This window comes from Triticum urartu, chromosome 3A (genome assembly GCF_056163025.1).
Source record: "Triticum urartu cultivar PI428250 chromosome 3A, HENAU_Tu73, whole genome shotgun sequence".
Lineage (NCBI taxonomy): Eukaryota > Viridiplantae > Streptophyta > Magnoliopsida > Poales > Poaceae > Triticum > Triticum urartu.
Genome location: NC_141875.1, coordinates 375,195,398 through 375,208,169, shown reverse-complemented (window position 1 = coordinate 375,208,169; position 12,772 = coordinate 375,195,398).

Here is a 12,772-nt window from a genome sequence, read left to right as displayed (position 1 = left end):
AGCCACATCGTGGGTGTTACAAGTTGGTATCAGAGCCATCCCCGACTTAGGAGCCCCCCCTGCTTGATCGAATTGCTGACGTTGTTGAGTCTAGAAAAAATATTTAAAGTCTTAGGATTATATATATCGGAGAGTAGGATTCTTTTTACTCCTCAGTCCCTTCGTCGCTCTGGTGAGGCCTCCTGACGTAGAAGTTTTGACTTTTCTCTCCTCAAATTTCACTAAAAAAATTTAGGATCATGCGGGTATCTTGGAATCATTCCGATATTCTTGTGACGAGCACATTGTTCTTGGTGCCTCCTGACATTTAGGGATTGTGGCAGTGTCGCGGGGAGTTGAGCTCTGAGGTGTTGTCGTCACAATTTTATCGTTGCAGTTCTGGAATACCTGAGTTCGCCGACATGAAAAATCTCTTTTATGCAGTTGTTGGTGAGATAACCTCGACGCCACCAAGTACAAGGGCGGGAGTTCGGGAGTATTGCCATAACTCGTATAACGGATGCTTTTCGAAGGTTGAGGTACATGATTTCTGAAGGTTTCTTGGTTATGTGTGGAAGGATGGATACAGCTGGATGTAGGGATTGTTAGTTTGGATGAGATATTATGCTTCCCCTATATCCCCAACACCTGATTGCATAACCAGAAAGTTTCGGGAATTTTTATGTGGGAATTAAAGTATATAGTAGGATATCTTTCCAACAGACACATGATACGATATGGGATCTATCATATGTTTGTTTCCGGTTTATCCTGCAAACAAAATCCTTTGTTTTGTTTTGAGTTGTGGTATTCGAGTTGCTTCAATGTCAAGTGTTGATTCCATACCTTTTCCTTAGCGGTGTTCTCATATTTCTATGGGAATACTAATCCTTCTTGATCATCGAGTCTGTCATCTCAATTTCTTCTCAACCGATGTGCTTCTCTCCAAGTGGATCTGATCATTTCAACATTCGCAAGATCACCTCTCAGTTTTCCCAGCCTTGTCCGTTTCATCCGTCCCCAAGTGCCTTTGTTTTTCCCGCCCTCACACCCTTTTTCTTCAAGGACTCAGATTTCCTAATCAAGTTTCATTTTTATTGATGGGAAGTCTCTCCATTCTTTTCCGTCAATGTTCTTATCCGGTGATTCTCAGTAAGATACTAAGGAAGCTTCAAGTAAATCATTCTTCATTCTTTTCCTTCTCCGGTGGATTCAATTCAAGCTTTGTCGATCATATATTTTCCTCATTTCAAATGTTTCTCCATACCGGTGCACCTCCTAATCATTCTTCTCTTGTTATTCAATTGTTCCAGAGTGTTGGAGATATCTCAGAAGATTCTCGTTTTCCATTCTTAACCCGTTCAAGCTAATTCGAGGTCGTTATCTCATTCAAGCCATTTAAATCAACCGGTGCAATCTCCCTTTCAAGTAATCATCCAACGGTATATCTTTGAGTGGGCCCTAACCCACGGGACTTTTCCCAGGATCTTACCTAACTCTTCTAATTTTCCCGGAGCTATTCTCAAATTCATTTCAAAATTTGACGTAAGAATGAGTTATCATCAGTCAAATGTCTTTCTCCTAGATCTTTCAAATTCTTGTCATCGTTGGTTCATCATTCCTAATCTTCATTGTTCCAGAGTGGCTCATCAATTGTCATGGTGGTTCTCATCATCTTTCTCAACATATGAAGACAACAAACGTTCGTTCATTAGCCTGTTCGTCAGTTTTCTTTTTCTCGTATTTTCTACGATTATTTTCAATCGCGATTTCTGATACGATTTTCGTTTCAGTTTATCTTTTCGCTCATTTATCGGAATCAGGCAATTCAAGCGCCTAGATCTTCGTCTCGAAACCCTCTTTCTGTTTAATCAACTTGAACATGATTTTGGTACTGTAAAATTTGACTTTATTCCAGATTGGTAAACGGATCTTGTTTCTTTCGCAGTTTGAGTTTCGTTGCTCCGTTTGATTTGATTCTTTTCGCAAACCGGAGTTCTTAAGTTGAACTTTCTGGTCAATTCTTGTTATTTGAGTTTTGCTCTTGCATCTTTGCTTGATTGCTTATGTATGCTATTGTCTGTTTGCGATAGAATTCCCGGAGTGCGAAGCGTGCTACTACGAGTCCCTAGGTTTTGCGGATCGTCAACAAGGCAAGTAACACATTGATCACACTCCTTCCATACCTAGTTTTTACGCATTAATTTCAATCCTCAAACACTTCATGATTAGGTTGTGATTAACTTGTGGGTTGGGAAGTAGTTGATGAGGTAGAACCTATTGCCCTGTTATATTCAAACCTTGGGATTTATTTCTACGTATTGCTTATATTGCTATGCTATGCTCGTAGACGTGGACTGGGTTTGAGTGTATCCATGAAAGATGTGAGATTGTTAATTAATGGTTCAACTTAAGGTGGCAACTTAAATACACATCTGGGTGGATTGCTTGTCGGGCACCTAGAGAATCCAGTGTTGTCCTAGGATATCCCGGAGTACCCGTGTGATCATCCTAAGGTCCGCCACCCAGCTCAAAGGGAACTGAGATATTTTCATGCTAGAAACTTCTGTGTGCAACCACAAGCTATTATGGGCTCTAGCATAGTTGAGTAGGTCGCATGAGCTCTTGAAGAGGTGGATCAGCAGGTAGAGGGATGTAGGTTTGGTATGGTCTGCCCGGAGTAAAGAGTTAATGTTTCTGAAAGACTGTGTCTCAGTCATCCGTGTATCAAACACCATGTAGTGCGAGAAATCCAACGGAGGCGATCGAGTCTTGTGGGGAAAAGTGCGCAAACCTCTGCAGAGTGTACAATCTAATCATGGTTAGACGTGTCCCTGGTTATGGACAATCTCGAGTATCTGAGTATCCTAAGTATCTCATCACTCTAATTTAATATTGTTGGGTTGTTAATTACTTTAATTGGGATTGAGTTGAAGGAACCTTCTCAATGATGTTTCAACCACCATGATAGTTAAAATAAAATTTATTCCTTTGTTGTAGGGAAAAATTGGCTTTTCGCAAAAACTATAACCATAGAGCTTTCCACCAGCCAAATATGCATGTAGTGATAGCATTATTTTGTTCTTGCTCTACTGTGTTATCTTGCCAGCATATTCCATGTGCTGACCCGTTTTCGGGCTGCAACGTATTATGTTGCAGACTTTTCAGACGAGGAGTAAGGTTCGTTAGGTCGTTGCCGTGCAGCTCAGCTATGCCGTTGGAGTTGATGGACTCACTTTATCTTCCAAGCCTTCCGCTGTTATCGTATTATATGGCCTTAATCCATATTTACTGTAACAAGTTCTGTTTTGAGACATTCGATGTAATAAGTGTGTGATTGCTACTCTGTTATAAATCCTTCGAGTACTGTGTGTGTCAGCATTACCGATCCAGGGATGACACTGAAGCACAGAGACTTGGTTGTTTGAGGTCGGGTCGCTACATTTACAGTTAGAGTGTTGCCTAAATTATATCATTCTTATTCCTTCTCTATCTTGTTTTAACCGGAGTGTTGTGTCTATCATTCCTCTTCTAATCGGACTCTCATCCAAGTGCTTTCATTTTGCCAAGCTCATATTATTTACCTTCCATTTCCAACCGGAGTGTTGTCGTAATTGATCTTTATCGTTCCTTGTACATCTCGTTTCTACCGGAGTGCTTGCATGTACTTCTTGTCCATTGCAACCCTTTTCTCATGTCTTTCAACCTACAAGGTTTTTGTAATGTTCCTTGTTCCTCTTTTCTAATGGAGTGTTTTCAACTTCGTTCATCTTTGTGGTATTCCTTTCTCGAAATTGTTTAACCTCTCAAGGTTCATTGGCTTCATTCGTTTGTACAAGAAGCAACTTAGTTTTACCTCTCCTCTTTATTTTCTGCTTCCCTCCGATGCCATCCTAGATCTCGGGACAAGATCCTCTTGTAGTGGTGGAGTGTTGTAACGCCCCGAGACCGATGCTCTAGATGCCTTCCAGTATTTTAGTTGTCGCCGGGTGTTTCTTTTGCTTGCTCCTTCTATTTTTGCATTGCATCATGTCATCATGCCATCATGCCATTGATCTTTGCAACTCAAATAAATAAATCATATGGATCTTTGGTCGATTTAAATTGAGGGATATTCACAATGGTGATTTCTCTTTAGAACTTACATTCCCAATATTATTAGGTAGCTATTCTAAATATTCCAATAATTTGGAATTAACCATAACACACGTGCAAAAATAATCCCATGCCTTTTCTGCTTCGAGTTGATCTCCAAACCTTGCCGTAATTATTTCACCATTTATTGAGGCTCCTCCAAAAGTCTCAACATTTTTGGACCTTCCCAAACCTCACTTCCTATTCAAATCATTTGAATTTAAATCAAATGAGTTTGAATTTAAACTTTCGGTCTTGGCCACTTCTATTTTTCCTAGTTCAAACTCATTTTTATGAGTCCGGGAAAATTAACCGCATGCCCAAATTCTTTTCCTAAACCCCTCTTCCTTTTTCTTCTCTCTATGCTTTCTGTTAAAGGAAATAGAGAGAGAGAGAGCAGAGCCCAGCTGCCCACTTGGGCCTCCTAGCTAGGCCGGCCCATTGGCCCAGCCGCCCTCCCAACCCTAGCAGCAACCCTTGCCCGATTCCATCTCCCTCTCCCTCGTCTCCCCTCGCGCCGCTAGAACCCCATCTCCCGATCCCATCTCTCCCCTTCGTCGTCCTCTGGCGCCACACCTCTCCCCCACTCCCTCGTCTCCCTCGACAGCGCCGTCCTTCCAGCGCCGTCGAGACCTCGTGCTTGTGAACGTCATCCACCGCCCCCCTCCGTTCCTCGGTGCCCTTCGCCGCGGGAATTTCCCAGGTGTCGCGCCCAATTCCCCTCCTACCGAGCCTCCTCGTCCCGATCCATGTGTGCCTCGCCAGAGTCCGGCCGCCGGACCAGCTCATCGGAGATCTCAACGCCGACGACCTCCAGGACCTCTTTCCTCGCGCCTCTTCTTCCTTCTCTTTCTCTCCTCTACCTCTCATCTCTCTCTTGTTCTCTATAACAGGAGACCACCTCATGGACACCGAACCCCTGCCTCGCAGCTGGCAGTAGCAGCTGCTGCACGCTCTCACAAACGCCGCGCCCGGACCTTCCCCATGCCTCGCCTTCGACCTCGGCTTCCGCATTCCATGGCCATGAGTGCCACCACCAGCAGTTCTGGCCGTCCCCATTGCCGAGTTCCTCGCTGCCCTTCCTTACCTCGTCTCTGGCCCAGCCCGTCGGATCCACGCCTCCCGGTGCCCGCAGCTGCGTCGCCGGTCTTCTGCCATGACTCGGCATCGTTCCCTTTGGCAACCGCATAGGTGCAGCGCCACAAGTTTTGCCTCTGTACACCCGTGTGGTGTTGACCGTGGAGTTCCACCAGCTGCTAGCATCACTCCATTGCTTCCTCCCTAAATGGTTTTGCCAAGTGCCTCCCGGCATGACCAAGACCGCGAGCACCATGGATCCACCAAGTACCTCGATGCCCAATGCCTAAAACAACCACCGAACCAGAAATAACGCCAAGTACTAGGTCAACGAGGACCGCCAAGTTCGTCTTCCGCCGTCTCCAAAATCGCCAAGTACCACGACAATACGAGAAAAACTACCGTCGACGTGCATTTTCCCAAGTACCGCTACCGTCGACCCTCAAAGACTCTATGGACGTCAAGTTTCACGCCGTGACCCTGAACATCTACGAAAACGTTGTACGACTACTACCATAGCCGAAGACCCATGTACAACTACCGTCACCGATAGTACCACCACTTCCAGTACTACTGTTGCAAGAACGTCTACTTTCCCTACACCGCATCGAACTCTATCCTCTTCGAAAACGCATGCTTCGAAGGTATACCCCGAGACAACCGCCCGTGAACGAACGCACGTGTTTTATGAGATGCATGTTTGGATGTTGTATCCACCCGTGTCCGAAGTGTCTCCCGCTTCCATGCCGTTGACCCGTGGGAACCCGGTTACCGGGATCATTCCCCATCACTCTTGCATGTTTCGCACACTTGTTCTTTTTCACCGGCATGTCAATCGAGTTATCGGAACCGGAATGTTGCCGTGGCACCATTTCCGTTGTCGTTGTCGTGGCACCCCTTTCGTCTCCACCATGGTGGCCAAATGCTTCATAACATGCTCATGCCAATATTTTCTTAGAATTGCATCCAACTTGCATATGTCATCCGCATCATGATAACGACATCTAAAATGTTTAAATTGTTGTTTGCTTCAAGTTTGCTATATATGACATGGGGATTTATCAGAATTGTTGTTGTTGTTGTTTCCGGCCTCTTTTAAACTTGCCTAAATAGTTAGATTTATTATGCTTCACCTCTTGCCATGTTAAGAACATTTAATATTGTTGGGTACATAACTAGGAGTGACTAAATAAATGAATGTTGGGTTTCGTCAATATGCAACTCGTTGCATATTGAGCTCCACTTAATTTGTAGTATTGCTTGTTGCACTTTGCCATGTCATGCATATTTAAACCGGACATGCATCATACTTGATTGTGCATCATGCCATGTTTATGTGATGGTTGTTTACCATGTTGTTTGCTCCTTTCCGGTGTTGCTTCTTCTTACTAGTTCCGGTAACGTCGCATTTGTGAGGATCCGTTCAACTACGTCTGTTTTTATTTTTCATGGACTCATTCTTCTTCCTTGCGGGATTTGAGGCAAGATGACCATACCTTCGATATCACTTCTATCTTTGCTTCCTAGTTGTTCTTTCTATCGCTATGTCGCGCTACCTACCACTTGTTATATCATGCCTCCCATATTGCCATGTCAAGCCTCTAACCCACCTTCCTAGCAAACCGTTGTTTGGCTATGTGATACGTCTCCAACGTATCTATAATTTTTTATTGCTCCATGCTATTATATTATTTATTTTGGATGTTAATGGGCTTTATTTTACACTTTTATATCATTTTTTGGACTAACCTATTAACTGGAGGCCCAACCCAAATTGCTGTTTTTTTGCCTATTTTAGAGTTCCGCCGAAAAGGAATATCAAATGGGGTCCAAACAGAATGAAACCTTCGGGAACATGATTTTCTCAACAAACGTGATCCAGGAGACTTGGAGTGTGCGTCAAGAAACGATCGAGGAGGGCATGAGGCAGGGGGCGCACCTACCCGCCTGGGCGCGCCCTCCACCCTCGTGGGCCCCTCATTGCTCCACCGACGTACTTGTTCCTCCTATATATATATCCACGTACCCCCCAAACATCCAGGAGCACCAAGAAAACCTAATTCCACCACCGCAACCTTCTGTACCCGAGAGATCCCATCTTGGGGCCTTTTCCGGAGCTCCACCAGAGGGGTATTGATCACGGAGGGCCTCTACATAAACTCCATGGCCACTTCGGTGATGTGTGAGTAGTTTACTTCACACCTTCGGGTCCATAGTTATTAGCTAGATGGCTTCTTCTCTCTCTTTGGATCTCAATACAAAGTTCTCCTTGATTCTCTTGGAGATCTATTCGACGTAATCTTCTTTTGCGGTGTGTTTGTCGAGATCCGTTGAATTGTGGGTTTATGATCAAGTTTATTTATGAACAACATTTGAATCTCCTCTGAATTCTTTTATGTGTGATTGGTTTATCTTTGCAAGTCTCTTGGAATTATCAGTTTGGTTTGGCCTACTAGATTGATCTTTCTTGCAATGGGAGAAGTGCTTAGCTTTGGGTTCAATCTTGCGATGCTCGATCCTAGTGACAGAAAGGGAACCGACACGTATTGTATTGTTGGCATCAAGGATAAAAAGATGGGGTTTATATCATATTGCATGAGTTTATCCCTCTACATCATGTCATCTTACTTAAAGCATTACTCTGTTCTTATGAACTTAATACTCTAGATGCATGGTGGATAGCGGTCGATGTGTGGAGTAATAGTAGTAGATGCAGAATCGTTTCGGCTACTTGTCACGGACGTGATGCCTATATACATGATCATACCTAGATATTCTCATAACTATGCTCAATTGTGTCAATTGCTCGACGGAAATTCATTTACCCATCGTAATACTTATGTTCTTGAGAGAAGCCACTAGTGAAACCTATGGCCCCCGGGTCTATGTTCCATCATATTAATCTTCCAATACTTAGTTATTTCTATTGCCGTTTATTTTACTTCGCATCTTTATTTCTATTTATCATAAAAATACCAAAAATATTATCTTATCATATCTATCAGATCTCACTCTCGTAAGTGACCGTGAAGGGATTGACAACCCCTTTATCGCGTTGGTTGCGAGGTTCTTATTTGTTTGTGTAGGTGCGTGGGACTCGAGCGTGATCTCCTATCGGATTGCTACCATGGTTCTCTAAAACTCAGGGAAATACTTACGCTACTTTACTGCATCACCCTTTCCTCTTCAAGGGAAAACCAACACAATGCTTAAGAGGTAGCAAGAAGGATTTCTGGCTCCGTTGTCGGGGAGATTCGCACCAAGTCAAGTCAAGATTCGACTCCCGACAATGATCCATTACTGGCACCATTGTCGAGGAGTCTATGCACAAGTCAAGACATACCAAGTACCCATCACAAACTCTTATCCCTCGCATTACATTATTTGCCATTTGCCTCTCGTTTTGCTCTCCCCCACTTCACGCTTGCCGTTTTATTCGCCCTCTCTTTCCATTCCCCTTCTCTTTTTCTATTTGCCGTTTTGCCCGTTTCTTGTTTGCTTGTGTGTTGGATTGCTTGCTTGTCACGATGGCTCAAGATAATACTAAATTTTGTGACTTTACCAATACCAACAACAATGATTTTCTTAGCACTCCGATTGCTCCTCTTACCGATGCTGAGTCTTATGAAATTAATGCTGCTTTGTTGAATCTTGTCATGAAAGATCAACTCGCCGGCCTTCCTAGTGAAGATGTCGCTACCCATCTAAATAGCTTTGTTGATTTGTGTGATACGCAAAAGAAGAAAGATTGCTTTGTGAAAGCGTGTTCTTCTAGTTTTCATGATAATAAGGATGAAGATCTAAAATTTATTGATGTGTCCCCCATTAAATCTTTGTTTTGCAATATGAATCTTGATAATGATGGTACTGAAGATGAGCCACCTTTACCTAGAAGGCATTCCAAAAATTCAGAGTTTTTAGATCTCGATGCAAAAATTGGTAAAAGTGGGATTGAAGAGGTTAAAACTTTAGATATCAATGAACCCACTATTTTGGATTTCAAGGAATTTAATTATGATAATTGATCTTTGATAGATTGTATTTCCTTGTTGCAATCCGTGCTAAATTCTCCTCATGCTTATAGTCAAAATAAAGTTTTTACTAAACATATCATTGATGCTTTGATGCAATCTTATGAAGAAAAACTTGAGTTGGAGGTTTCTATCCCTAGAAAACTTTATGATGAGTGGGAACCTACTATTAAAATTAAAATTAAAGATCATGAATGATATGCTTTGTGTGATTGGGGTGCTAGTGTTTCCACGATTCCAAAAAAATTGATGATTGTTCTTTAAACTTGCACCTTGCGGATTCCACTATTAAGAAACCTATGGGAAGAATTAATGATGTTCTTATTGTTGAAAACAGGAACTATGTGCCCGTAGATTTCATTGTTCTTGACATAGATTGCAATCCTTCATGTCCTATTATTCTTGGTAGACCTTTCCTTAGAATGATTGGTGCAATTATTGATATGAAGGAAGGGAAAATTAGATTCCAATTTCCATTAAGGAATGGCATGGAACACTTCCCTAGAAAGAAAGTTAAATTACCATATGAATCTATTATGAGAGCCACTTATGGATTGCCTACCAAAGATGGCAATACCTAGATCTATCTTCGCTTTTATTCCAAGCTAGGGGCGTTAAACGATAGCGCTTGTTGGGAGGCAACCCAATTTTATTTTCATTCGCTTTTTGGTCCTGTATAGTAATAAATAATTTATCTAGCCTCTGTTTTGGTTGTGTTTTTTGTGTTTAATTAGTGTTTGTGCCAAGTAGAACCGTTGGGAAGACTTGGGGAAAGTCTTTTTGATCTTGCTGTAAAAAACAGAACTTTCGCGCTCACGAGAATTGCTGCCATTTTTATTTGGAAAGTGCTATTTAGTTAATTATTTTTGCATGATAGATAAATTCCTCACGTCCAGAAATTTATTTTAGAATTTTTGGGGTTCCAGAAGTTTGCGTTAGCTACAGATTACTACAGACTGTTCTGTTTTTGACAGATTCTGTTTTTTCTTGTGTTGTTTGCTTATTTTGATGAATCTATGGCTAGTAAAAGAGTTTATAATCCATAGAGAAGTTGGATTACAACAGGTTTAACACCAATATAATTCAAGAATGAGTTCATGACAGTACCTTGAAGTGGTGTTTTGTTTTCTTTCGCTAACGGAGCTCATGAGATCTTCTATTTGGGTTTTGTGTTGTGAAGTTTTCAAGTTTTGGGTAAAGATTTGATGGATTGTGGAACAAGGAGGGGCAAGAGCCTAAGCTTGGGGATGCCAATGGCACCCCAAGGTAAAATTCAAGGACACCAAAAAGCCTAAGCTTGGGGATGCCCCAGAAGGCATCCCCTCTTTCATCTTCGTCTATCGGTAACTTTACTTGGAGCTATATTTTTATTCGCCACATGATATTTGTTTTGCTTGGAGTGTCTTGTATGATTTGAGTCTTTGATTTTTAGTTTACCAAAATCATCCTTGTTGTACACACCTTTTGAGAGAGACTCACATGATTTGAAATTTATTAGAATACCTATGTTTTTCACTTATATCTTTTGAGGTATATAGTTTTTGCTCTAGTACTTCACTTATATATTTTATAGCACGGGGGTGGTTTTGTTTTATAGATACTATTTTTCTCTCATGCTTCACTTATATTATTTTGGGAGTACTTCAGAACAACATGGAAATAATAAAAACTTTCATACAAGTGCATTGAAGAAGTTTGATACTTGATAATTGTTTTGAGATATGGAGATGGTGATATTAGAGTCATGCTAGTTGAGTAGTTGTGAATTTGAGAAATACTTGTGTTGAAGTTTGTGATTCCCGTAGCATGCACGTATGGTGAACCGTTATGTGATGAAGTCAGAGCATGATTTATTTATTGATTGTCTTCCTTATGAGTGGCGGTCGGGGATGAGCGATGGTCTTTTCCTACCAATCTATCGCCCTAGGAGCATGCGCGTAATACTTTGCTTTGATAACTTGTAGATTTTTGCAATAAGTATGTGAGTTCTTTATGACTAATGTTGGGTCCATGGATTATACGCACTCTCACCCTTCCACCATTGCTAGCCTCTCTAGTATCATGCAACTTTCGCTGGTACCTTAAACCCACCATATACCTTCCTGAAAACAGCCACCATACCTACCTATTATGGCATTTCCATAGCCATTCCGAGATATATTGCCATGCAACTTTCCATCGTTCTGTTATTATGACATGCTTCATCATTGTCATATTGCTTGCATGATCATGTAGTTGACATCGTATTTGTGGCAAAGCCACCATTCATAATTTTTATACATGTCACTCATGCATCATTGCACATCCCGGTACACCGTCGGAGGCATTCACATAGAGTCATATTTTTTTCTAAGTATCGACTTGTAATTTTTGAGTTGTAAGTAAATAAAGTTTGATGATCATCATTATTAGAGCATTGTTCCAGTGAGGAAAGGATGATGGAGACTATGATTCCCCCACAAGTCGGGATGAGATTCCGGACGAAAAAAAGAGGCCAAAAAAAAGAAGGCCCAAAGAAAAAAAATAAAATGAGATAAAAAGAGAGAAGGGACAATGCTACTACCCTTTTTCCACACTTGTGCTTCAAAGTAGCACCATGATCTTCATGATAGAGAGTCTCCTATGATATCACTTTCATATACTAGTGGGAATTTTTCATTATAGAACTTGGCTTGTATATTCCAATGATGGGCTTCCTCAAATTGCCCTAGGACTTCATGAGCAAGCAAGTTGGATGCACACCCACTTAGTTTCTTTTGTTGAGCTTTCATACACTTATAGCTCTAGTGCATCCGTTGCATGGCAATCCCTACTCACTCACATTGATATCTATTAATGGGCATCTCCATAGCCCGTTGATACGCCTAGTTGATGTGAGACTATCTTCTCCTTTTTTTCTTCTCCACAACCACCATTCTATTCCACATATAGTGCTATATCCATGGCTCACGCTCATATATTGCGTGAAGTTGAAAAAGTTTGAGAACATTAAAAGTATGAAACAATTGCTTGGCTTGTCATCGTGGTTGTGCATGATTTAAATATTTTGTGTGGTGAAGATAGAGCATAGCCAGACTATATGATTTTGTAGGGATAACTTTCTTTGGCCATGTTATTTTGAGAAGACATAATTTCTTAGTTAGTATGCTTGAAGTATTATTATTTGATGTCAACATTAAACTTTTATCTTGAATCTTTCGGATTTGAACATTCATGCCACAACAAAGAGAAGTTACATTGAGAAATATGTTAGAAAGCATTCCACATCAAAAATTCTTTTTTATCATTTACGTACTCGAGGACGAGTAGGAATTAAGCTTGGGGATGCTTGATACGTCTCCAACGTATCTATAATTTTAAAATGCTCCATGCTATTATATTATCTATTTTGGATGTTAATGGGCTTTATTTTACACTTTTATATCATTTTTGGGACTAACCTACTAACCGGAGGCCCAGCCCAAATTGTTGTTTTTTCCTATTTTAGAGTTTCGCCAAAAAGGAATATCAAACGGAGTCCAAACGGAATGAAACCATCGGGAATGTGATTT